The sequence below is a fragment of the Amblyomma mixtum genome, chromosome 2 (assembly GCF_055824585.1).
Source record: "Amblyomma mixtum isolate Tamu chromosome 2, ASM5582458v1, whole genome shotgun sequence".
Lineage (NCBI taxonomy): Eukaryota > Metazoa > Arthropoda > Arachnida > Ixodida > Ixodidae > Amblyomma > Amblyomma mixtum.
In genome coordinates this window covers 39,876,481-39,901,047 of record NC_143013.1, presented here as the reverse complement: position 1 = coordinate 39,901,047, position 24,567 = coordinate 39,876,481, and the positions used below count along the sequence as shown (strand labels likewise).

Genomic DNA, 24,567 nt, shown 5'->3' with positions numbered 1-24,567 from the left:
GTTGCCGAGATTCAAGTATGAAGGTTAATCTAATGTTTATTACACTTTCGAAAGATTTAGCAATGCAGCTGGTGAGGGCTATTGGTCTGTAACTGCTAGGACTTGTTGGTGGTTTTCCGGGTTTGAGAAAAGGTATTATGACTGCTTTTTTCCACTCGTCAGGTATATGTCCAGTTATCCAGATTTTATTAAAGAATTTTAACAGTGCCTGTACAGCAGCCTCAGAGAGATGTGCAAGCATAGCGTAATGCACGTTGTCTGGTCCTGGTGCTGTCTTTTTTCCAGAAGATAATACCTTATTTAATTCCTGTAGTGTGAGAGGCTGGTTGTAATCCTCATGTATACCTGCTCCGGATGGGAATCTTTGTTTCTCAGCTATTGCTTTGTGTTTCTGAAATGTGTTTGTGTAGTTGGATGAGCTTGAGATCTCAGCAAAATGCTCGCCCAAAATGTTGGCCTGTTCTTCTAAAGATGTTTGTGTCCCGGGTGCTGTCAAGAGAGGAAGTGTAAAAGGGGTATGGTCACCAGTAAATTTACGAAGTTTTTCCCACATTTTCTTTGATGTTGTTGAGCTGTTTATTGAGGAGACATATTTCTGCCAAGAGGTTTTCTCAGCATTTCTTCACACATACCGCGCTCTGGCTTTTGCCTTCTTAAAGGTAAGTAAGTTCTCTGCAGTGGGATATCGACGCAGAGCGCTCCAGGCTTTGTTTTGTTGTTTTTTTTGCTAATGTGCATTCTTTTGTCCACCACACTTTGTGTTTCTTTTGTGCAAGTCCTGTTGTTTGTGGTATAGCTAGTGTTGCGGCCGATATTATGCATTCAGTAAACTTCTCATTAATTTCATCTGTGCTGAGGTGGTCACAAAATTCATTTTCTAGTGTGGCACTTTTTGTAAAAAGTGACCAGTCGGCGAGGTGAATTTTCCAGCGCCGTGGTCTTGTGGGGATGATTGGAGTAGACGATGAGAGGCTGATGACAGTAGGTAAGTGATCGCTGCCCATGGGGTCATTTAAAACATCCCATTTAAAATCGTTAAAAAGGAATGGTGATGCGAAAGCTAAATCGAGAGAGCTCATTTTTGCTGAGCTTGGGCAGCAATATGTGGCTTTTCCCGTATTTAAAAGACAGACATTATTCGAAAGTATAAAATCTTCGATCGTTTGGCCTCTAGAGTCACAGCGTTCGCTTCCCCAAAACGGAGAGTGAGGGTTAAAATCGCCAACTACCAGAAATGGCTCCGGCAGTTCATCGATCAGGCCTTCTAGATCTTGGCATGTTAATGTGATGTGTGGGGGAAGATATACCGAACATATTGATATGGTTTTGTAGCTGATGACGCTAACCGCAACCGCCTCAAGTTTTGTTTTCAGTTTGATTTCTTGAGCCGGGACGCCGCTTTGGATGACGATTGCGACGCCTCCCGAGAGTCTATTTGCATTTTCGCGATCACGCCTAAAAGTTGTATAATGTTTTAAGATATTTGAATGTTGTGGACCAAGATTGGTCTCCTGGAGACATAGAGCTAGAGGCATCACTGATCCTAGAATATGTGTTATATCACTGTAGTTTCTCAACATTCCTCTACAGTTCCATTGAACCACGAATGTCATGTTTGTTTTTTTGGGTGGGAATGGAACGGAAGAAGTTTACTGTTCTGGGCCCGTTACCGGGGTTCTATCTTTTCGTCGCTCGAGAGAGCCGGTCCGCCGCTGCAAAGCGGGCGGAGTGGGAGTTGTATCCATCACCTCACCAGAGGTGCTGGAGGACCGCGAAGCCGCGGATGTGTTGGTGTGGGGCCTCCCCCGACGGGGTGAAGTCCTGCGGGGTGCCGACCCGTGAGCCGGCGCTCCCTGCTTTGGAGATGGCAGAGCAGCGTTCGCTGTCCCTGCCTGGGGCGCGGATGGCTCTGCCATAGGCTCGGTGGAAGTGGCCTGGGCAGATGCCGGAGTGCTATGTGGTGCACCGCCCCTGCGCACCACATCAGCAAAGTTTGTTTTTGTGGAAAAGTTGAAGCTGTTCTTTGCGTAAAACAGTCGTCGCGCTTCCTTAAATGTGATATTCTGTTTTGTTTTGATTGTAACAATTTCTTTTTCATTTTTCCACGATGGACATGACCTCGAATAGGCGGGATGATCGCCTTCACAGTTTGCGCAGCGAGGTGCTGCTCCTTCACAGTTGTCGGAAGCATGTTCTTTTGATGCACATTTAGCGCAAGTTTCGCGGCCACGGCAGCTTTGAGACCCATGACCGTACCTTTGACATTTGAAGCACCTGCGTGGGTTTGGGATGTAATGTCTGACATTTATTTTGAGGTAGCCAGCTTCTAGTGATTCGGGGAGTGTGCTTGAGTTGAAAGTCAGTACTAGGTGCTTTGTAGGTATCTCTTTGTTGTCTTTTCTTATTTTGATACGATACACACTTATAACATTCTGTTCTTTGAGGCCTTCAAGCATCTCTTCCTCGGTGAGGTGAATGAAATCTGCTTCGGATATCACACCACGGACGGTGTTCAGAGATCGGTGTGCTGTAACTGATACAGGGATTTTCCCGATGGACACTAGGCTGGAAAGTTTTGAGTATTGGGCAGTGTCTCTGAGTTCAAGGAGCAGGTCACCACTTGGAATTTTAGACAGTTTGTACCCGGGACCCAAGGCCTCAGTTAGACTTTTTGCAACTAAGAATGGGAACATGGTTCTTGCGGTTTTTTCAGTTTCTTCGCTATGAAGAACGTGAAATTTTGGAAATGGTTTCGGTTTTTCGAAAAACTCTGCAGTTGCCTCGTTCCGCCCTCTTTTATGAGGGCGATCTGGTTTGGGAAAGGGGGGAGCCATGAAAAATTTGTGTTGTTCGGCCGTGGTGCCAGCCACCCATCATGGAGCCCAACGAGGGGACGGGACAGGAACTTGCGAGCAAGTCCTGCCCACGCCAGCTGTACACCTCAACTATAACCCAATATGACGCAACTCAGGTTAGTTGGCCACACAAGGTTAACCCTCGCCGCCAGGAAAAAAGGGAAAAAACTAAGAAGAGAGGAGGATACAGGAAAGTTGTAAGAAAGGAAATAGGAAAGTCAAAGATAGAGGGGAGGACAGGAAAAGGCGACTGCCGATTTCCCCCGGTCGGGTCAGGCCGGAGGTGCCGTCTACAGGAAGCTGGGGCCAAAGTGGTGTGTTGCCTCCGCCGAGGGGCCTTAAGGGTCCAAACGCTCGGCATCGGCTCAACCACCAGGATCCCCTTTTCCCCGGACACGGCGATGCCACGCACGGCTAAGCGCGGATGCTCGGGTCCGTGGTGACGCATTGTTCACCATCATCCCCCTGCGGGGATGTCCCTGCGGATGCTCGGGTTAACCCCGTGGTGTCGCCACTCACCAACGTCTGCATGCTGCAGACGCCTCCCTGCGGGTATCTTGCAAGAACAGCACCCCGTCAAAATCCCGAAAAAAAAGTGCGGCCTCCACGCACGTGTCTACACACGCTTTACTCAAGGTTTGGTGCTGCTGGCAGTAATGTTCTTTCTCTTTTTTTTTTTTTTGGGGGGGGGGGGGGGGGTTAACATATTCAAATGCTCTGCCGCAATTCATTTCCGCAAGAAGAGCGGAAAAATATGTGAGCATAGCTGGCCCCTAACCTTCGTTGCACTGTTTAAGGAAAGTGATCTTCACTCTAGAAAATAGTAGTTCGACCGCTAGAGGTCTGCCAAAGGTCGAAATGGATGTTTTTCAACCTTCCTGCCACTGTTCTCGTGATAGTATGGTAACGCTACGGAATCCCCAGTCAAGCGGACTAGCAGTTTCGGCGACAGCCAAGCATGCTCTGTTGCCGTCTTTCCAATCGCGGCGGAAAGGTTACGTGGCACTGGTGTGCTCCCGTCTGCTAAAAAGCAAAGCAGTCGAGCGCGACTGAACGTGAGCTTCAAACCGAGATAAAACAGTGCAGTCTGAAAACTAAAAAACACAAAAACAAAAGAGTCGCTGCGGCCTCAGCTGCAGCACGCGCTATCAACTCTGCTATCAGGCCTCCCGCTTGTTCCCGCCCGGCGGACGAGAATTAGCGAGACTAGGCCTAAGCCTACCTGGCCGAGACAAGGCGGCGGTTCGCCGTTACAGCGGTGTTCGGATGTCATTTCGTTAATTACTTGTGACGTAGTTCGAAACTGGCATTAATTATTGGACTAATGCGCCCTTTATGCATCTCGTCGTAATGTGACCCCAGCCCCTGTTTGTCATTTCTGTCAAGTTATGGCTTGAAAAATTCTGAAGCTCCAGCTACCACCGGTGCCTGACAACGTCGTGTTCGTGTGAGCTGTTCGCCTGACCGTCGCCATTCACGGTGGATATTCTGTTCTGCGGCGGAAGAAAGAACTCTTGCCAACGTGCCAGTGCCGGCTTGTCTTCGAAGTGCGGTGTTGTTGGCGTGATATCTTCAATGTGTGAACACGATCGGTTTGCGTGAACTAAGCCTTCCCCAAAGCTTCAACCTCAGCAGCAAGAGCGGTAAGTGCGATGGCATCTGGTCAGTTCTGTAATTGGCATTGCTGAATACGCGAGTCTTGCAACGATCGAGAATTTTATTAGCGTAGAAAGTGCTTTTAGTGCTCACGCGAAGGACCCGTAACGACCTATATTTACTCCGTGAGATTTGTTGCCCAAATCGCAGAAGCACTGGTGAAAGAAAGTGACAGATACAGTCATATACCGCTGATGGTGGTCGCGTGGCTGTGGCCGATGTAGAAGTGAAACTCAGGCCTTGACGCGATCACGGCTCGCCTCTTCTAGAAAGCACGGATGGAAGTAAGCGCCGTAGTTCTTCACTCAGCGAGTACTGCAGGTTTTCAATTTAGAAGCACTGTTCTTGCCGGTGTTAACACCGGGAAGGTTAAGGATGTTTCAAGCGAATGAGTGGCGCGACGCCGCGAAAACTTTCGTACTTCTCGGAACATCGTCACATTGGCCCCTGTAGCTGTCGCGGCCGCTCGAAACACGTTTTTCTGCTTCGGGGACAGAAATCGCAAGCGTTTTCGCTTGCATGCATGTGAAACAGGCTTTAACTGTGTGAAGAAGTCATTTTGTTATCCGGTACTGAGGGAGAAAAGATTGTGTTTTCGAAAGCCATTTTCATCCACATCGAAGAAGCCTTCAATTTTAAGTTCAACCACCGGCGCTCGCTTGAGTCGCATCTGCATGCGTTCTGTTACTCACTCTTGCATATCGCTCGCAATAGCGCGCATATGTTGAGAAGCAGGGTCTTTGTTTCGCCGAGACTTGAGCGTACTGATGTTACTGCTGACTACCTGCCTAAATCTGATGTTTCATTCTAAGTGCACGCCACTGAGCACGCATCGCAATTATCATCCAATAATTAGTATGCGCACGCAGAGAGCCTTCGCGACATTGTCCCAGTGAAGTCCTTGTCGTGAAATTTCCAAGAGTTTGGCGATTGCACACATGACCGTATCCTATGTCGCGCAAGGCGGCATTGAATCGTCGCGTTAGAAAAGATTTTTGGACTCGTATTTTTTTTTTATTCCTTTTGAGTTCGGTCTCCTCAAGAAGCAGAACTGCATTCATGCATGTTATCGTAGATGCGATGGACTGCCAACGCTGTTGGGAATCATAAGATTACAGAGAAGCTTAGTGGCGTTTATCTTCACCCTCGGCATTCCTATTCATCGCTGCCAACGTGCGGCCTTTGCGTTGTCATTCTGCCACGCCTTTCATGCACCCGCCAGAAGAAACCAGGAGGCTGGCAAGGTGTCGCCGTTCTTCGCAGGTGGTTACGCTTTTCTTGGGACTGTTCGCGAAGGTGCAGAGCCTTTGTCAAAAATGCACACCCCAACGGGTTTGCTTCCTTGCCACGCAGTATGGATCGCTCGTGCAATCCAAATCTTTCTTGGGCAAGGAGGAATCTCGCCTTCGTCTACCCGAATTTCTGGTTTTCCTGGAATGCCAGGGGGTCCACTACTCGGCTTAGAAGCGCACCTTTCCTGCTGGATATTCATCGGCGTCGGCTGTACAGTATAACGAAACATAGCGTTCGCTGTCGTTTAGGCCAAACTGCACCAATTTTTTTCTGCTTTCATGTTCACTTAAGCTCTTCAGTAAAAATGGCGCTGCAGCATAGTGCGGACCGTGGGGTGATGGTCCAGCGTCTAGCTAAGCTCCCGCGTATTGGTCAGTCTTCCTGCGATATTGAACCGCGTTAGAGTACTTTAGATTAGGCCTCGAGCAATCATCTTCGGACTGTGTACAACATTGTGTTCGGCGCGTGCATTCGGCGTCGCGACCATGCAGTGGCATGCGCTTGGTTGGTTCGCTTTTCGGGAAAGGAAATGGCGCAGTGCTTTTCTCACATCTCGGTGGACACCCGAACCGTGCCGTAAGGTATGCGGGTCGTATGCAGTCCAAGTGAACGGACTTAAGGATGCTTCAGGCCGCTCTGAATGGGCCACAAGCAGCTCCGGCGGATACTGCCGCTCGCTTGCGCCGAGGATAGAGGACGAGAAATCGATGCCGCTCGCCCTCGGGTGGTCAGCGGTAACCAGTGAACACCAGTGTTGACGGTAACGCGTTACAAGTAACGGCGTTACCGGTAACGCGTTACTTTTTTTCGGTAACTTAGTAACGTACTCGTTACCATTTCGGACCTGTAACGGGCAACGTACTTACGTTAACATTTTTCGGTAACGTGACGTGTCACGTTACTAGTTACTTTTTATTTTAATTCTTCCCCTCCGCCTCTTTTTAAAAAAAAAAAAACGTCGAAAATGATGGTGCAAATAAACAAAATCTACCGGTGCTTTCGACGACCCTTGTTGCGGCTCGCATGCATGCCAGAAAACACCTGCCCTTGACGACGCACTCAACTAAAAAAGAAAGCACGAACATGCAGTCACCCACTTGTATTCACCCCCAAACCACCCACACACACAGCTCTCTAAAGAGTGGACGCATGCCAAGCCACCAATGAACCATTTGGAGAAATATTTAAGTGAGTTTCTGCGTAAGCTTGTTTTTCAACCAAAATGTATCGTTCTCAGGCGACACTCTCGCATTCTTGGTGGAAGCAGTTCCCTCTTGTGAGCAAACTCATGAATGTCGCCAGTTCACTTCAAGTTGGCCCCAAGAGAGCCATAGAAAGAGTACAATGATACAGCACAGAAAAGGGGATTGCAGTCAACCAGTTGTTTCTATCTGCAACTGCGGCTAAGTTTTGCGAGCGAAGCTGACCTTGAACACCTTGACGCAAACACTAAGCATTTTTGCAATAATTATGCAGGTTCAAGTAAAAAAAAATTGTTTATGTGCGCAAATATATTTTTCTGAACTATGACATTTAAGCATTTCGTTATTGCTACACAATTTCCGCGTAATTTCGTAAGCAGAAGCACACCAGAATTACTGTAAATTTGTTCAGTTCAGCTATGTTTTCTTTGTGAAGTTGGAATTATATGAAGTATGAGCTTTATAAAATTGTTATCTTGAGTTCTTACAGCAAGGAACCACTGATTAAAATTTATGGCCATGGAGTAACGGCAAAGTAACGTGCGATACTTTTTTTCAGTAACGGTAACGGAAATGCGTTGCCTTTTTTTGTAGGTAACGTAGGGCGGTAACGCGTTCTTTTTTTGTTAGTGTAACGAGTAACGTATTTAGTTACTTTTTTTTGGTAACGCCTACAACACTGGTGAACACCTAGTGCGGCGTTCGCTTTGCCCGCTGCGTCCATGTCTTGCGGCCGCTGCGCTACGGCGCTTTGCGCGAGTGAACACAGTGGCCAGGGCCAGAGCCGTATATTCCCTTCGGCTCTGGCCAGGGCGATGCTGCCCGGCGCTGTAATGATTTCTAGCGGCCGTGAACATCCACGTAGCCGCTGCAGCACAGATCATCGGAGCGCTATTTCATTACCTTCTCATTTTTGCATTCCGGGCTCATTCACATGGCTCGTCTACTTTTATACACTTTTTTGTTTTTCAAAAGAACGGAAAGGAAAAATTTAACGTCCATTACCTCGCTAACAGGGATGCGTTCATCACCTCGCATCTCGTGGCCGTGGCCTTTACGCGATTCCGACTTAGCGGTTAATGTTAAGGGTGATAACTTTCACGTTACCGTGGACCCTAATGAGGACAGTATCCACTTGTGCCTCGACAGTGTGCACATTGAAGTTGGCACTAACGGGCATGATACAGCATTGTCGACGTCATCAAAGGAGGCCGATGCTGTGGCGCCGTATGCTCTGTGTCGCTCCGCTCCCGCGTAACATGGACATGACTTCACATAAAGGCAGACTACAAGCCCGGGTTCGCACGCTTGAGAGGCAATATGGATCTAAACAGGGCGTCTACTACGCAGACATCACAGGGCCGTCGGCCGCGGGATTCTGCACGGCTGTCGTAGTCCCCCGGGGAGTGAATGTCGATGGCCTATCGTTTAGGGCCCCGAATTCAACGCGAGCGGAGGAAATAGCAGTAGCTCTCGCTGCCACCGATCCAAAATCGAGAACGGTTAGCACAGACATTCGCCGGGCCTGTGAACGCTATCTTGCAGTGGAAATATCACCTCTTGCCTCTCAAATTGTAAGACGGGCTCTCGCCGATCCAACTCGTTCAAATGTAATCTGGGCTCCTGGCCACCATGGTCTACGAGGCATTGAGGCCGCTGATGCGGCCGCCCGAGCGATCACACACCGGGCTCCTCATTCTAGCTATCCTGGCTGAGTAGCTCATAAACCGCTTCTGCGGTCCCGCGAAATCTTAATTCATTACTGCGACAGCCACCGTCTCTACCCAACACCTGCCAAGGGGCTGAGCAAAGCGGAGGAGCGAACTCCACGGGACCTGCAGTGCAGACAGGAACTCTTCTCTGTTCTGCCATCGCCAAACACTTTGATCCGTACATAGATGGGCGCTGCCCGCACTGTGGGGAGATATACGATAGCTTTGACATGGTGTGGCCATGTGCTCAGAATCCTCACCTTCCCCCACACCCACCTGAGAGGCATGGGAGACTGCCCTGCGTTTAAACGTGTCAAACTGCTCAGAGTGGAAAGCCTAACACACTACGCTATGGCGTCGTACACTTTCTTGCTAAGGATCCGTCGGATAAGGTGTGTGAGATCTCGGCAGTCTTTTATAACAAAAGCTTAACGGCGCCGGAGCCTCGAGAGGAGTAGCAGGCGGTTAGCAACGGCGTGCCTAGACAACGGATATGCGTCTGGAAACAGGTGGTCGCAGCGCCGAGCTCCGCGCTTGGCCGCGGAGTAGCGCCGCAGGATCGCTAGTCTTATTGCATCTAGGCGTGTACTAGTTACTGTGGTTGACCATGATGACGTCATAGTATAGTAATGACAATACATTGGAGTAAACAATGTCCACATGTAATGCATCATTGTAAAGATGAAGTTTTGCCTAATTAACATTAATTATACAATTTAATTGCAACAATTAATGAGTTGATATGTTTCTATAGCAGTGGATAACTACAAGTGCTAAACACGATGTGACCTTCTGCTTGACTGAAAAATTTAGCAAAATGTAAGAATAACAATGGGTGAATGGATGACGTCATATACCCTATAACAGAGTGCAAGTCACGTGACCTAGCATAACGTCACTCTGCGCGTTGAAAAGGTGCCTACCGGGACTGATCTCGCCGCAGACGGCGCTGACGTGGACGGGAACGAAGACGCAGCCTTTTCGACGAGCTCGCGTGCTGGTAGTTGTCCGGAACGTTCTCAGCGTTACTGACGCCAAGCCGCTTCTAGTTACTCGATACACTAGAGCTTTCACTCTCTAACTAGGTTGAGCAGTAGTTAAACCACAGCTAATTTACTTTTTTCACTCCCACCTTCCCCTACGGCGTGGTTGAGGTGTCCATCGAGGCGTGAGACAATGACCGCGGCTTTCACTTCCTGATAACCAGTCATTAGCCTGGAGCTGCATAGGCATGATGCCACTCTCGGTCACTGAATTTCCGTTCGCAGCGCAGTAGCCCTGGCTTCAAATGTCTTGCGTTCTCATCCTGTGAAGTTCATTGCTCGAGTATCGTTTCATAAGAAGTAGTTCGAAGAAGTGCGTTTGGGCGCTGCATCAACCGCACCGTATGGTTTGTTTTCTGTGACCCCAGGTGGTCGAAATTTTCGGAGCCCTCCACTACGGCGTCTCTCATAGCCTTCGTCGCTTTGGGACCTCAAACCCCATAAACCGTTGTTGTTAATGTTTCGTGCTCCTTCAGTCATGTGGCTCACGCACTGTGCGGTACGAATAGGAAAACTTTTTTGAAATTGTACAAGGTTGCAGTTTGTATTGTCGTAATCGTGTATTAGGAGTCCGAGTATTCTACACGCTGCCACCTTTGGTACCTGTCTGCCGAGTAGGGTGAGTTGTAACAGGGCGGTGGTTTTGTTTTGGTATTGCATTCGATTCATCAGGAGGAATTCCGACTATTCTGCTGACGGTTTGAATCCGGTTACGTGGAAGTGATCCACTATGGTGTGTATGCTTTCCTGGAGGGTCGTTTCAACGTCCCCTGGACATCCGGATTCGTTCCACAAGGTAACGGCGTAGAATGTGGGATGACGGTTTCAGATCGTGGATAGAGCTCTCAGGCATATATTAATGAGCGTTGGAGATATAATGGATCCTTGAGGTGGTCCACGGGTAATGTTGACTGGGGAGGAGAGAGAGACGGCGCTGCCTTGAAAATGGCTACCCTACCTTTGAGAAAACTGCGTATGTAATTGTACATGTTGGGGCCGCATCGTGTGTCTTGAACGGACTTGAGTATGAGATCATGTGTAACATTATAGAGGGTCTTATTTATGTCTGTTGCGAAAAGTGCCTGTGTCTGTGCTGTCTTTGGCTGCAGAAGCGTGTTTTGTAGTATGAGAAATACGTCCTGCGTGCCAGCATTACAGCGGTATGAGCTTGTGCGGAAAATGTTTCGTGTTTCCTAGGTGTTCTCCTTGCCTCTTTGGCGACTGAGAAATGTACGCCATGTTTTCGCAGCTAAAGTTTTCATTTGGGAGAAGGCGTTCAAGCATGCTCTGGCGTGTTTCGTCGCGTTCGTTGGCTGAGTCAAGTTTCTTTGCAGTGTCAGTCAGGCGGTGAAGTCTGTTCAGTCTTTTCAAAGCACGTTAACGGGATCTCTGTTTTGTTCATATCAGATTCTAGCATTGACGGTATGTGTTGGATATGTTGTTGATATTGTGGAGCTGCGTAAATGGTAGTAGTAGTGTGTGGTTGTAGCATGGAAGAAGGAGTGCTTGGCTTACCAGTCGGCGTAGCTGTGTCAGTTTTTCTAGGCTGCGCACAGGGCCTTTACTCGAGGCACATCGTTGCAGGATGTCAGCAGCATTTGCCGATGCCATTGGCTATGACAGTGGTGCGTTAGGCTGCTTGTCCTGTGCTTCTGAGACGGCGGCGTCTTCGCTGTTTGCGATGGCTATTCTAGATGGTAATCGGGTGGCGTTGCGTTGCTGGGTGTGCTGCAATAAAGTGGAGTCTGGTGCTGGTTGCGCATTTTGATGCGTTGCATATAGATTCATTCAGTCTGCTTATGGTTTTTATGGATCGTTGGCTCTATGATCTCCGGGGCAGTGCAGGCAGAGGAGAAAGCACTGGGTTTTCAGAGTGGCCGAGTTAGATAAGTGAGACGTCACGAGAAAGAATATCGTTCAGGCGTGCAACCGGCATCATCATCATCATCAGCCTGACTACGCCCACTTCAGGACAAATGCCTCTGCTATGTCTCTACAGTTAACCCTGTCCTTTGCCAGCTGCGGCCACCGTATCCCCGCTAACTTATTTATCTGATCCGCCCACCTAACTTACTGCGTCCACTGCTACGCTTGCCGTCTCTTAGAATCCGCTCCGTGACCTTTAAGGACCAGCGATTATCTTCCATTTGCGTAACATGCCCTGCCCAAGCCCATTTCTTCCTCTCGATTTCGACTAGGATGTTATCAACCCGCATTTATCCCCTCACCCTCTCTGCCCACTTCCGGCCTCTTAACGTTACACTATAATTATTCTTTCCGTAGCTCACTGCGTTGTCATTAACTTGAACTGAACCCTTTTCGCTAGCCTCCGCGTTTCTGCCCCGTAGGTGAGTGCCGGTAAGATACAAGTGTTGTATACTTTTCTTTTGAGGGATATTTGTAAACTGCCATTCATGACCACAGAGAACCTGCCATATGCGCTCTGTCCCATTCTAATTCTTCTAGTTATTTCCCTCTCACGATCCCGATCTGCGGTTACTACCTGCCCTAAGTAGACGTATTCCCTTACTACTTCCAGCACCTCGCCACCAATTTCAAACCGCTGTTCCCTTGCTAGAGTGTTGAACATTCCTTTGGTTTTCTCGTTGTAATTTTTAGACCCAATTCGGGATACCGGCCTGGATGTGGAAAAAAAACAGAGGTGCCCAAATCTATATCTTCCCAATCGGAAGTTGAGGATAGCTTTGAATAGTTCGTACAAAGCAGGTTTTGAGACAGAAATGAGCTAGGCGAGCCTGAAGGCAGTCAGGAAGATGCGCCAACGGCAGAGGACAATCATCCAGCTTATATAATCGACATAAGCTAACATAATCAAGTTAAAAAGGGAGTAATTACTCATTGACGTCCACCCGAGCGCAGCCGTACGGCTACAAAGGAAAGCTATACAGCTTTCTCAGAAACTTCGTAGTTAAAGAAAAATTCGTCCTGGTCCGGGGTACGAACCCAGGACCACCGCTACACCGGAGCAGTCGCTCTACCAATTGAGCTAACCAGGACGGCAAGCTTGGACCTCAATGAGTAACTACTCCCTTATTACAAATCTACTCCACCTTGGGGGATTCTCCGAAACATTTGGTCATAATCAAGTTAAATTTGAGTAACTTCGTTCTGTTTCATTACCCTCACAAATTACTTCCTCGGTATTTTATGCTGCCGCTTCCAATCGCTTTTACGAGTGAAAGTTTCCATCTAGTTGTTCATCTTGCCTCATTCACACATTATTTTGTTTGTTTGTTGTTCTTTAACGTGCACGGGGCTTTAGCATCTCGCTCCCATCACCGCAACGGCACCTTGAGTCTCAAGGTGATGGTGCTTGGTGCCACCACGGACCCTTAGCCCCCTTATACGAAAGCTGTCATCCGCACCGTGGCGATAGTTTTTAAGGTGAATGTTAGAAACCATGAACGGCGGCGGTCGGAGCCATGGTCAAGTTCCCGCCGACGGGCTCCCCGTCTGTTTACGAGTCAGGGGCTCCGGGACCTTTCTGTAAAGAAGAATGGGCAACACAGGCGACATTTCAGGAGCCGTCAGCATACCTATATCGCATGAGTACCTCTTCCTCCAAAAAGCCTGATGAATTCCTGAAAAGGAACTGCACCGTAGAAGGCTCCACTAGAAATCGACCGCACTGTGACTCCTTTCCTCGTTTCCTGATATTTTTTAATTATTTATTGCAAGTACCTACAGCGCCCATGAGGCATTATGGGGGGATATTACTACATACAATAACACATGCACTGAAGATATTGGGAAACATGTCAGCAAGGATAACACAGCATACTAAGAGAAGACTAAAGGAGTTCACAAGTAGTATGAATGGTAACACATCGGCAAAGCGCTGGTAAACGCACGAGACTTGGAAGAAATACATCAGGTTATCATTTCAACAGCACTTTGGAAACCAGGTGCACAAACCACATCAATCGGAAGCTTATTCCAGTCCAGAATTGTGGTAGGAAAAACGAATACTTAAATACATTAATGCGGCATTGATAACTCTTCATCTTTTTCGTGTTGTCTAGTCTCTCCGAAATGTAATACGGCTGCTTTAGATAAGTGTTTTTATCAATACCGGTGCAATCATTGTAAATGCGGTTATTCTCACTCCCTAGTAGATAACGACAAAGTTCCTGCAGTGTCTGTTTTTGTTATTGCTAGAACCCTTGAGAGAATGATAGGAAAAAATTACAAAGCAAAAACACTTTCATCCGATGACCTTCTGGTTGAAGTTTCGCAGGAAGATCACTCTGACATCCTCTCAAGCAAAAGCAGTTTGCTCACCTTCTGGTGACAGTCACCCCTCAAACGGAATCTAAACACTGTACAAGGTGGTATATCAGAATGCCATCTGCCCCGCGAAACAGGGTCTGATCTCCTGAAATGCTTCCGAGATCAAGGTGCGATTGCCCTTCGCCGCATCACTATGAGGCGAAGCGAGGAAGAGGCATCCGATATCGCCTTAACATTTGAACGGTGCCGTCTACCAGATACTGTGAAATCGGAATCATCCACTATAAAATCTGTCCCTATATCCCAAACCCGAGAAGATTTTTCAACTACGAAGAGTACGGACACGGATCCAAAACATGCCGTGGAAATCTCATCAATGCGAAGAGCGGTGCCCATGAGCGCCTGACTGATAACTGCAGTGCCGGTCAAGCAGAATGTCCCAACTGTCACAGGACACACGCTGCGCATTCACGAACACGTCAGGCGTTCCAGAAAGAGAAAAAAAAGTAATCCAGATAAAGGTTACAGAAAAGAATGTTTTCTGAAGCCCGGACGAAGCTCTAGCTTCTCTCCGGAAGATCCTACGCTGACGCAGCGTGCAGGGGCGGGCGCCGTCTGGGCACGCAATACACCATCGCCAACATTCCCTGTCCCAGAGGTCAACTTTTCACAGAGCTCTGAGAAAATACAGGCACGCGAGAGAGAGTCTCTCCCTCTTGACGAATCCACATCTGCTTCCGCGTCTCCAGTGGAGGTAATACCAGGCTTCTCAGCGTCGGAGACGCTGAAGGAGTGCCCCAAATAGAGGCGGATTTTCCAAGACCGTCTCAAACCGAAGACATCTGTCAATTTAGCAGGATAATAAATGCGGCTATATGTGAATAACTCCGGCTAGTATTCGCGTCCTCGCTTACAACTATGGCTGTCGAAAGCATTATGCACTGGAACTGCCGAGGGCTACAAAGAAGCTGGTTGGCATCGAAATACTCGCGCAGTATCAACCAAACATAGTTTGCCTTTCTGGAAAAATATGTAGTGTACCGGAAGGACTGGCAAGGAAGTACCTCCTCATCAGGTGTCGTTGCTGTTGTTTTTCAGAATTCAATTGCCTCTCAGATTTAGAGGCAGTGGCAATACGAGCACTAAAACCGTATGTTGCCTATACATACCACCACATCATCAACTTTCCATTGACTAACTTGAAAAACTCATTTACCAGCTTCCGGAGCCGTTCCTGTTGGTCGGCGATATTCACGCACACCACCCATTGTGGGGAAGTATTAGAACCGATTCTCGAGTTGCGCTAGTCGAAAATTCATATTGTTATCTGGGTCATGCATATTCTACAGAAGAGAACCAACATGCTTTAATGCAGCACACAGCTAACGCGCTGCGATAGACCTTGCTATTGGCAGCTACTGTGAGGGCTGTTGTAGATAATCTCTATAGAAGTGACCTCTTTCCCATATCTCTAAAATGCACATAAAATATAAACCCGAAGGTAAATAATCCTAGTAAGTTTAAAGAACGGATTGCTGATCGAAAGATGCTCCATTGTCATCTTCATCAATTTCATAACTAGGTATAGATGAATTTCAATTCTTGGTCGCACTGCGTATTATAGGCGCTGCACAGAAATCCATCTCAAAGACACCAGTTGAAATACAAAGCAAACGTAGAGCAGGGCAGGATGCACACTGCAGAAGAGCTCGTGAGAACGAAAATAATTCGTTGTAAAAGTTTCGCTATAATTCTACGGTTGGCAACTTGAACTTTAAGCGAGCTAAAGCAAATGCAAGCGTACTCGATGTATCCAAGCGGGAAAGTTAGCAGTCGTTTCTCTCCTGTGTAAATTCTTACGCAGATACGCATAAAGTGTACTGTACACTAAAAGCACTTCGAGGGCATAGTGCACGTACATTACCTCTTGTTATCACTGCTGGCGGTACATTTCGGCACCAAGCAGATGCACTAGGCAAACACTTCTAGCTCAGTGCATTATGCAGAAAAAATCAGGGGGCACTTTGGCTCACTAAAGTGCTGCAAGGCGAAAGCGTTTCCTGGCCACTGTTTGTTTTTATTTACTTTTTTATTTTTCATATCTTGTTTTTTATTTATTTTTTGCTCCTATTCTTAATTTTATTGTTTTTTATTTTTATTTTCAAATCTTATTTTTAGTTTTTATTTTCCTTTTCTTGACTTTACTCCTTTTATTTTATTTATAAAGCCCATGCATTCACTAGATGCGCCTTTATTAATGCTGGAACCTTGAGCCTATTAAGCAGTGACGCCGAAAGGCGGACGAATCTGCCGACGCGTCTGTCGACATTCCTGCCGACGCGTCTGTCGACACGGCTGCCGACGCGTCTGCTAACAACAGTATGGGGCATTAAAGGCTTTCGCCTTAATAGCCGAGCGTTCGTTATATCTGTCGCAGTTATACGTGTAAATCAAAGGTGTGTTGAATCGGTAAAAATGAAAGTGCTCGTAGGTTGGACAAGTCCAGATCTTGCAGAGATCGTCCTTCGATTAATATTTTCGCTTCCTACGCTGAAAAGCAGATTTTAAGGATTGCTAATTAACAAAAAGAAAGCAAAGTTAGCATTTAAGAGGATTTTTGGGAAGGGGTACGCAAGGAAAAATAAAGTGTAGGGAGTTTCGCGAAAATCAGTGTCGAAGAAGTCAATCTCACGCACGATGCTTCATAAACGGCAAGAAATACGTGTACCACGGTAATAAAAGCCAGGTCGCACCGGTCATGTGAAAGTCAGCGGTGATTTCTTTTCTCAAAATTAATTTCCGATGCATTAAAAAAAAAGGTTTATGAAATTGGTGTATTCGTTGATATGGTTAGGCCGTCCGTTAATCTGGTCACGGGATAATGGTTAGGTAGTGAAGTTGCTGATTAAGTACAGTCAGATGGCTTTCAATGTTACAGAAAGCATAGAAACTTGTATGGCAGAGGTGCGTTCAAGATGTGTTGTGGGTTACATGAAATAATGCTTTCTTGTCACTCTTGTGAAGCTGCACTCTTTTTTTTTGTTTCCTGTAGCCCCACTATAATGCCTTTGGCGCTATGAGTTTCTGAAAAAAAAAAACCCTAGATGCCCTACAGGTGCGTCAACGTAGACGTGCTGGACCAAAACTGCTAAAGCGAGCATAACGCATTAAAAGGACTTACCGAGCGCTAAAACTTGTATTGGGAAATTGAAAGCAAGTTCCGGCATTGGCGTCATGGCATTCGTTGGTCGCTCCGTTCGCACAGAGAACAACCGTGGATGTTTAAATCGCGACGAAAAGGAATATAAATAGGCACCCTACGTCACGTAGAAAGCACAAACAACGTATACTAGTGCACGGAGTCAGAAACTAGCCAGCTGATGTCCACGGACGTAATGCAAAATATGCTACGTTTTATGCGCAACAGGAGCTCTGTTATTGGTAAGCGCAACATGCGTTGATGAGGAATTCTATGAATGGCATTTTCTATTAATTTCCTGAACATGGTCGTCTTAGTAAATTACAAACGCTACTGAAGTTTCTTTCTCAGTCTCCAGCCAGCAGTAGGAAGTTCTTTTCTCATTTTTCAATTTCTGTTGTTTGCAGTCTATTAACCAATGAGTTTTATTTCATCATCAGGTGTCAGTGTGGTGCTAGGTTCGGAGACATTCTCGCAGAAAAAGACGTTGCCTGCTACAAAGAGTAACTGAAAGTACAAAGCGTCACTACGAGCTATGCGTGCTTAACAAAGCACCCTCCGTTACAGCTGTACTGTCTGAATCGGGAAATAGTAGAACTTGAATACTTACAGTTGACGTATTACTGCCCTGCAGCCTTGGGCAGCGGGAAATGCTTTGGTATACTAATCAAGACAACGACAATATGCAGCGCATACTTTTATTTATTTGTGCACATGCCAAGAGGGAAACACTATTACACGAATGCAGGCACTGTTGCTTCTTCCGTTGCTGGGTTCATAGGGTCTTCCAGCAGCTGCTCGAGGGCTTGCATACCAAAAAGAATGGACCGCCAGATTGCGCGCAAAGAGGGAAACTATAAACATTTGAAAAAGTCCTAATTTGTAAAGAAAAAACTTTATTCCGTTATTCCAAACCCCAAACCTAACTCTGACACTGAAATGAAAGTATAGGTTGCAGCAAGACAAAGCACGTTTCATTTATTGCCCCTTCAGTCCTTCGAACACTTTGCCTCAGACAGGATCCCCGTCAGAAAATCGACAAAAGAGAAGAAAAGCAGCTCGGAATGTTGCAACGGTAGCTGTGTGCACCGCGCTGGAAACTGCGGTTTCACCCTGCTGAAAAAAATCTATGATGCAATAACCTCATAGAGGCTTCCTCATAAAATATTACACAATTCGTATAATATTCTGTGACATCTTTTTGATGATTGCACGACTTTACAGAAATGTATGACATTTGTATGATAATTTTCTATGATTTGTATGATAATTCTATATTTGTGTGACGAACTCTATGAGTTTATTGCATCGTACAACTTTTTTCAGCAGGGCAAATCATCAGTGGCCAACGCTTCCATAATTGGCGAAATGCTGGACACCAATCAAAGTTTGTGTTTAGATGTGGTGACAGGCCAACCATTGGCCATTCTAAGGAAGGCCAAGCATGAGCAACAATTGGAAATGCCTTGACCATCATAAGGCCTTCACTCTAACACCACGTTAAATCCAAGCAGTTTCTTTGATTGTAGGCCAATCATCTTGGTCAATTAGTATTTTAGCTTTTTCCTAGAACCATTTTTTTCACTAACTGCAGCTGCTTAGCTCCCTGGACCCTTCTGTGAGATTTATTAACTGTACACATTAATTTTGGGGCCACCACGTGCCAAACACCTCTAATATATACAATCCCTTCTAGAAGATCTCAGTCTCAAAAAACACCAATATCACCACATGACCGGATGGTGTGAAATGCAGCAGTAAGCAGCTGACAGCATTGCTGCAAAAAGACTTCTGTAAAGAAAGGTGCAAAGTACTATTTGAGCCAAGCACCTAAAGAATTACACATATTTGTAAATTTGTCAAAGGCTACACGCATGTCTTTTTTTTTTTGCTTCGCATTTACAGCACATTTCAATTATGGTGAGGCACCGTAAATTCAAGGACTGTTAGATCACTTAGTTAAATCACTTAATTTCACAAAAGCCACGATGACGGTAACGCTACCAAGGCATTCAAAAATCTTACCCGAGTATAAACACTGCTAATGAGTTATCTCGGAAATGTCGTTCAAATGCAATATAAATATTATTTTACGGAAAATACCGCTTCTCTTGCTTGACAAACCGAAAAAGTAGCCGTAAACTCGCGTGTCAGCATACAAGACGAGAGTATCTGTCAGAAGTGCTGGTAAAAATTCAGAAACAGCAAACAATAAGATACAGGACGTTGAATGATAAATCAGAACAAAGACACAAGATACTGTTTACAACATGAATGCATTTTGATGGGGGGAGGCACAAGGGCGCAGAGGAATCACGAAACCGTTGTACAGTTGACCGTATCGGCGGATAACAATTCCAATCGCAAATAGTGCGAAAGGAAAGGAATTTTTAAATGCGTTAGTCCTGCACGAAAAATCTAGGACTCTTTTGGTGTGATAGAGCGCGTAGAGCGGCGGCGCAGGCTGCCGAGATTTCGGCTTCTACCCGACGCGCTGCCACAGCTAGCTCGTTCAAGTCGCCGCAGTGACTTCTTCCGCAGATAGAGAGCAAACGTGGGGTGGCTCTGTCGGACAATCCTTTCCACTGGCTCCGCATTCGAAGCTCCGGGATCGGCGTAGACGTATTGCTCCTGCATCGCCCTGACGTTCTGGACCAGTTCCAACTCCATCTGCATCCGCAGCATCCGCACACGAGCGGACCGGATCGCGGATGGTCCGGGCGCGTCAGCGCTGTCCGCGTGCCACGTAACGTGAACGTCCCTGCTCTGAGCGACCTTGAGCCGGCGGCGTGCACTTTTCTGGGCCCGGACCGCGGACCGAATGAAAAAGGCCAGCGCCTTTTTCAGTCCGAGGGCTTGTCGGCGGACCGGGATTGTTTTTGCTTCTAGGTGCGCTCGTCTGGCTAGCTATCCTGAATGAAGTCGGCTTTGCTCCGTGCTGGCGCCTTTCGTTTTGGCGCGCTTTTCGCCGCATTTGCAGCTCGAGTGCAGCATTGTGTGTCCTCCTTTTCGTATTTCTCTCACTGCGTCGTACTGTGTATTTGAGCTTGTGCGTAAATACCCGCTTAGCTTTGTTGTTTCTGCTTATTTGAGTGAATATGGAGAGAAGGAGCTCTGTGAGCCAGTATCTGGTAAAACTGCTCTGGACTAAGCCGCAGCAAGCGTTTGTACTCTCCGGGTCGCATTCAAGTAGGTCCTCGTACAGCAGGTCCTGCATGGCCAAACATTGTTTTTCCAACCTTGACTTTGTCCAACATAACCGTTTTAGACGCGAAAGCTTCCTTCTCGCCCTCAGACGCTTTAATGGCGACAACCAGTGCGGCGAGACGACGTTTTCGTTCGGCGTTCATGTTTAAACTCTCGGCAGCTGAGTTTTCGAAGCCACGCTAACAGCGCAAGCCCGCTGTGGGCGAGAGTATGCGCGGATTGTCCGCTGCGTTCGTGTGAATGCCCGACGTTCAGACCGACTCCCGGATGCACGTGTCACGATAACCGCGCTGACGCGCGCGTACCATCCGCGATTCGGTCCGCACGTCTGGACCCACCTTCATGGAGATACGATCACGTGGTGGGTACACCAGTAATGGCAAGGCTTTGGGTTCGGTTCAGCTACGGTTTCGGGTGAAAATTCGGGTTCTGTTCCTGTTTCGGGTTCAGGTTCGGTTCCGGTTCGACACTATGCTTTAGACAGTCAAAGTGCCCCTGAATTATTTGCTGCCCTTTTCGCCAAAGGTAGCTTCATATTCGCTACTGAGAGCATAATTAGCATTCGACTCGAAGAATTTTTTCTACTGCTAATTGCAACGAAAAATTTAGCGTCAACAACGCGGCACATAAGAGAGCGCGAAGAGTGAAAGAACATCTGGCGAGCGCGGCGCCTTGGCTTTCATGCTCATTGATGGCAAAATCACCGAGGTCCTTATCTGTGGGAATGAATGAACACCGTCCTGACGTACTTCCATCTCTTGGGGACACAGCTGGAGCACCTTGGTTACTCTACTCTTGACTCCGTAAATGCATCTCTCAGTCAGACCGCTATCTCATATGCGGATCTGTCACGCAAATAATGTCACAACTTCGGCTTCAGTGCCCATGGGGATTCTAGAGCACGTCAGAATTAAGCGCTCACCGTCAAAAACGTGACCGCTTTCCACAAACCAACGCGAATTTCATCGCAAGTCAGGAACAGCAATACATTTTCAAAGCGACCAGTTATATGCATGGACACACCCACAGACCACGTACGGACCTTTGCAAATACATCATCTTGCCCAGTGTAGCAATATATTTATGATGACGATGATCGCGTCCACGTTCACACCCCTTTTCAACGGGCTGTCACGTTGTTGTGAGCCGCCAGACATCACAGTGCCCCCTTACGCTGAGTTTGCTCGCGAATAGAGGGCAGCGCGAGATGAGCGAAGAGGACAGCAGTTCCTAGAATTTTCCTTCCCTCGGTGTGTTGTCGCACTCGGCACATCACTCACGTGACCTTTTCTCCCGTGCTCCGGTCCGTCGTGTGGACACTGACGTTCTAGAAGACCGTGGTTACCGCTCCAAACAGTGCACATCTCGGAGATACGGTCACGTGGTGGGTACACCAATAATGGAAAGGCTTCATCGCTCTTAGGCGTTTTTCAATGCCAAATTAAAATTATATATTTTTGTTTCCTCCGATATGGCACTGCTCCACTCTTACATCATGGTACTTTTTTTTCGAATATAATCTCATGACACGTGTTTAATAATAATAATAATAATAATAATAGCCTTTATTTCCATCAACATGATGGGGGAGGTTAGGGGAAAAAAGCTGGAAAGCTTGACTGGTTCCCGCCCCCCCATATCAAATACATGATTGCTTCCATATACAGTCTCTTTAATGAGCACAGACCTCGATGTTTCATAAATGCTGCACTTACCTCCCAGTATCCAGCGACCTAGTACCAAGCACCCATTGCCAGTAACCCTGCGTTATTCCCAACACTGCTTCGTTATCAGATATGGCAGCTGGTGACTGAGTTCCAGTTGCTCTGGGAATGGGTATTCTAGCCAATATCGACGAGCAGTGCCAGAAAGGAGACAAATGCAAAACAAACCTGTTCATTTTGGCGAAAATGGTGGAGCGAGAGCTGACACGCTGCATGAGACACATTCACTCAAGGCGCAACGCTGACACAGTGCAAATGGTGAGAATTTTGTAGCCCTCCAATCTCCGAGATTAGACATGAAGGCATGCTGATGTCCTGCTGCATCCCAGTCTCCATGGGTCACAAATGAAGTATTGCTGATGTCCTGCTCCATAAGGTCGGTGGTCATGTCTTCATGCAGATGATGTTAAACTAGTCGCGAAACCTATGCCGGGTTTTCTATCAGTGACCTCACCACATTGCATACCTTGAGAGCCATCCCTAAGTTCATACCCATGACATTTGTTAGGTAGTCCTCAGTAAACATAAACAAACCTTCCCTGTCAGTTAGCTGTGCAGTGAGTTCTTTGACGCATGCTGTGCAGCTTGGAATTTCCGCGATGTAGGGAATATCCTCCGGAACCGTCCAGCCACGAGGGCTTTCAGACCAGCAGCGCCAGATGCTCCAGCAGGTTTTCCACTTTCTCTTCGTCAACCATGTTCCACTGAGGATCGTTCTTCGCTCTGCTTTGCTAGCTGCAGCTCGGGTCGCGGGCGCCATAACTGCCTGTTCCTGCTGTTCCCTCTCCTCCCCGTTGGAGCTGCTTCTACCACGGACTGCCTCTGCGTCTTCTGGCCGTCTTCAAATTTTGGTGAGGCCGTTCCGCGAGTGGGGGATTTGGCCAGGTCTTTCCCCCTTTGGATGTAGGTTCGAAGGATTTGTAGGTTTTCCGCCATGGACATGTCTTCCCCGGGCTCAGGTCCGGTAACCTGGTTCGCCAGTTTACCGGCTGAAAATCTGCCGTTACCATCTTTTAGTCAAAACGGTGTAAAGCTAATCCCTGTGGCGCTGGTCCCTGTAGGAGATGGAGTAATTAAAATAAAAAACTCTCGATTGATCCAGGAGCAGCTGAAGGCAGCCACCAGCCACTATCTTGAGATTTCGGAGGTGCGACCATTTGGCAAGAGAGGAATTCTATGCAAATCGGCTCACTTGGATTGCGTTGCTGATTTGCTGCAGTGCACCTCTTTCGCCTCACTACCGGTGAAGGTATTCATTCCAGAGCAGCTAGCCTGCGTAAAAGGAATTATACGCGGTGTGGATCCTTCCGCTACACCAGGGGAAATTCTTGCAGACTTTCATGACGCCGGTGTTGGCATCCTTTCAGTTTACCGCTGCAGCAGAGAGGCTGGAGGCTTTCGAACACCAACGGAGTCGGTTATTGCAACATTTGCAGGGTACTCTTGTCCGTCCGAGATCAAAGTTTGGCCTATTGTGTACCGTGTAGACCCACTGCAGCCCCGTCCTTTACAGTGTAAGAATTGCTGGCGGTTCGGTCACAGTGCCAAATCTTGCAAGTCCGCAACGCGCTGTCGCGTTTGTGGCGGTGATCATGCACACGATATTTGCACTTCTGAGTCGCTTAGCTGCTGTCTTTGCCACTCTGATCACACAGCTGACGACCCCACCTGCCCCAAGCGTGCCGATGAGCAGAACGTCTTGGACATTATTCAGCGTGACAGGTGCTCGCGCGCTGATGCATACGCCCGCCTTGACAGACGGCAGTGCTCATACGCAAGTATTGCCCGCACGTCCACTGCTGATGTGGAGGCAGCCTTAACTAAGTCCGTTGTTGCTGCGGTGGAGAAGGCTGTTGCTGGCGTACTTGACCGCATGATCAGTACGTTCAGTGACGCCTTGTCCCAGTTCATTTCCGCGCAGGCTGCTTCATCGGCTTTAAGTAACCTCAACTCGTCTACCTGTCCTCCCTCCTCTGCCACTGCTGCTATTCAGCCCACCACCCCTTCTGCCTCCACGTCCGTGGATGTAAATGACTTTGACCAAGTCCCCCTCTCTAACGCTTGTGAGTCAGATGTTGAAATGACTACTCCATCTCAGAAGCGTCGTGCTTCCTCTTCTCCATCGAAATCTGACCATCATCATGGTAAGACTAAGAAAAGTTCGCCTGGAATTTCAAAGAAAACAGATGTGTTGAAAGAGGCTGTTGCGGCTACGTTTTTAAAGCAATAATCATGGCGGGAATATCGGTTCTACAGTGGAATTGTCGCTCTATATCATCTTCTTTCCCCGATTTACAGCAGCTTATACTAAAACATAGTCCAGACATTATTTTAATACAGGAGTCGTGGCTCAATTCTAATCGCCCATTCGCAATTAAAAATTTCTCCGTTTTTAGAAATGATCGCCCAAACGGCAGGGGTGGGG

General features: G+C 47.4%; 1 protein-coding gene and 1 pseudogene across 1 annotated transcript in view; one reads left to right on the top strand and one right to left on the bottom strand.

Moving 5' to 3' along the window:
* Positions 1-1,634: 1,634 nt before the first annotated feature.
* LOC149359059 (uncharacterized) lies at positions 1,635-22,840 on the bottom strand (annotated as a pseudogene).
* Positions 3,984-24,567, top strand: part of LOC149359058 (uncharacterized) — a 45,482-nt gene continuing 24,898 nt past the window's right edge. Inside the window, exon 1 of the mRNA XM_089571238.1 lies at positions 3,984-4,498. The gene's annotated coding sequence lies outside the window, so the exon portion shown is untranslated. The remainder of the gene's footprint in view (positions 4,499-24,567) is intronic.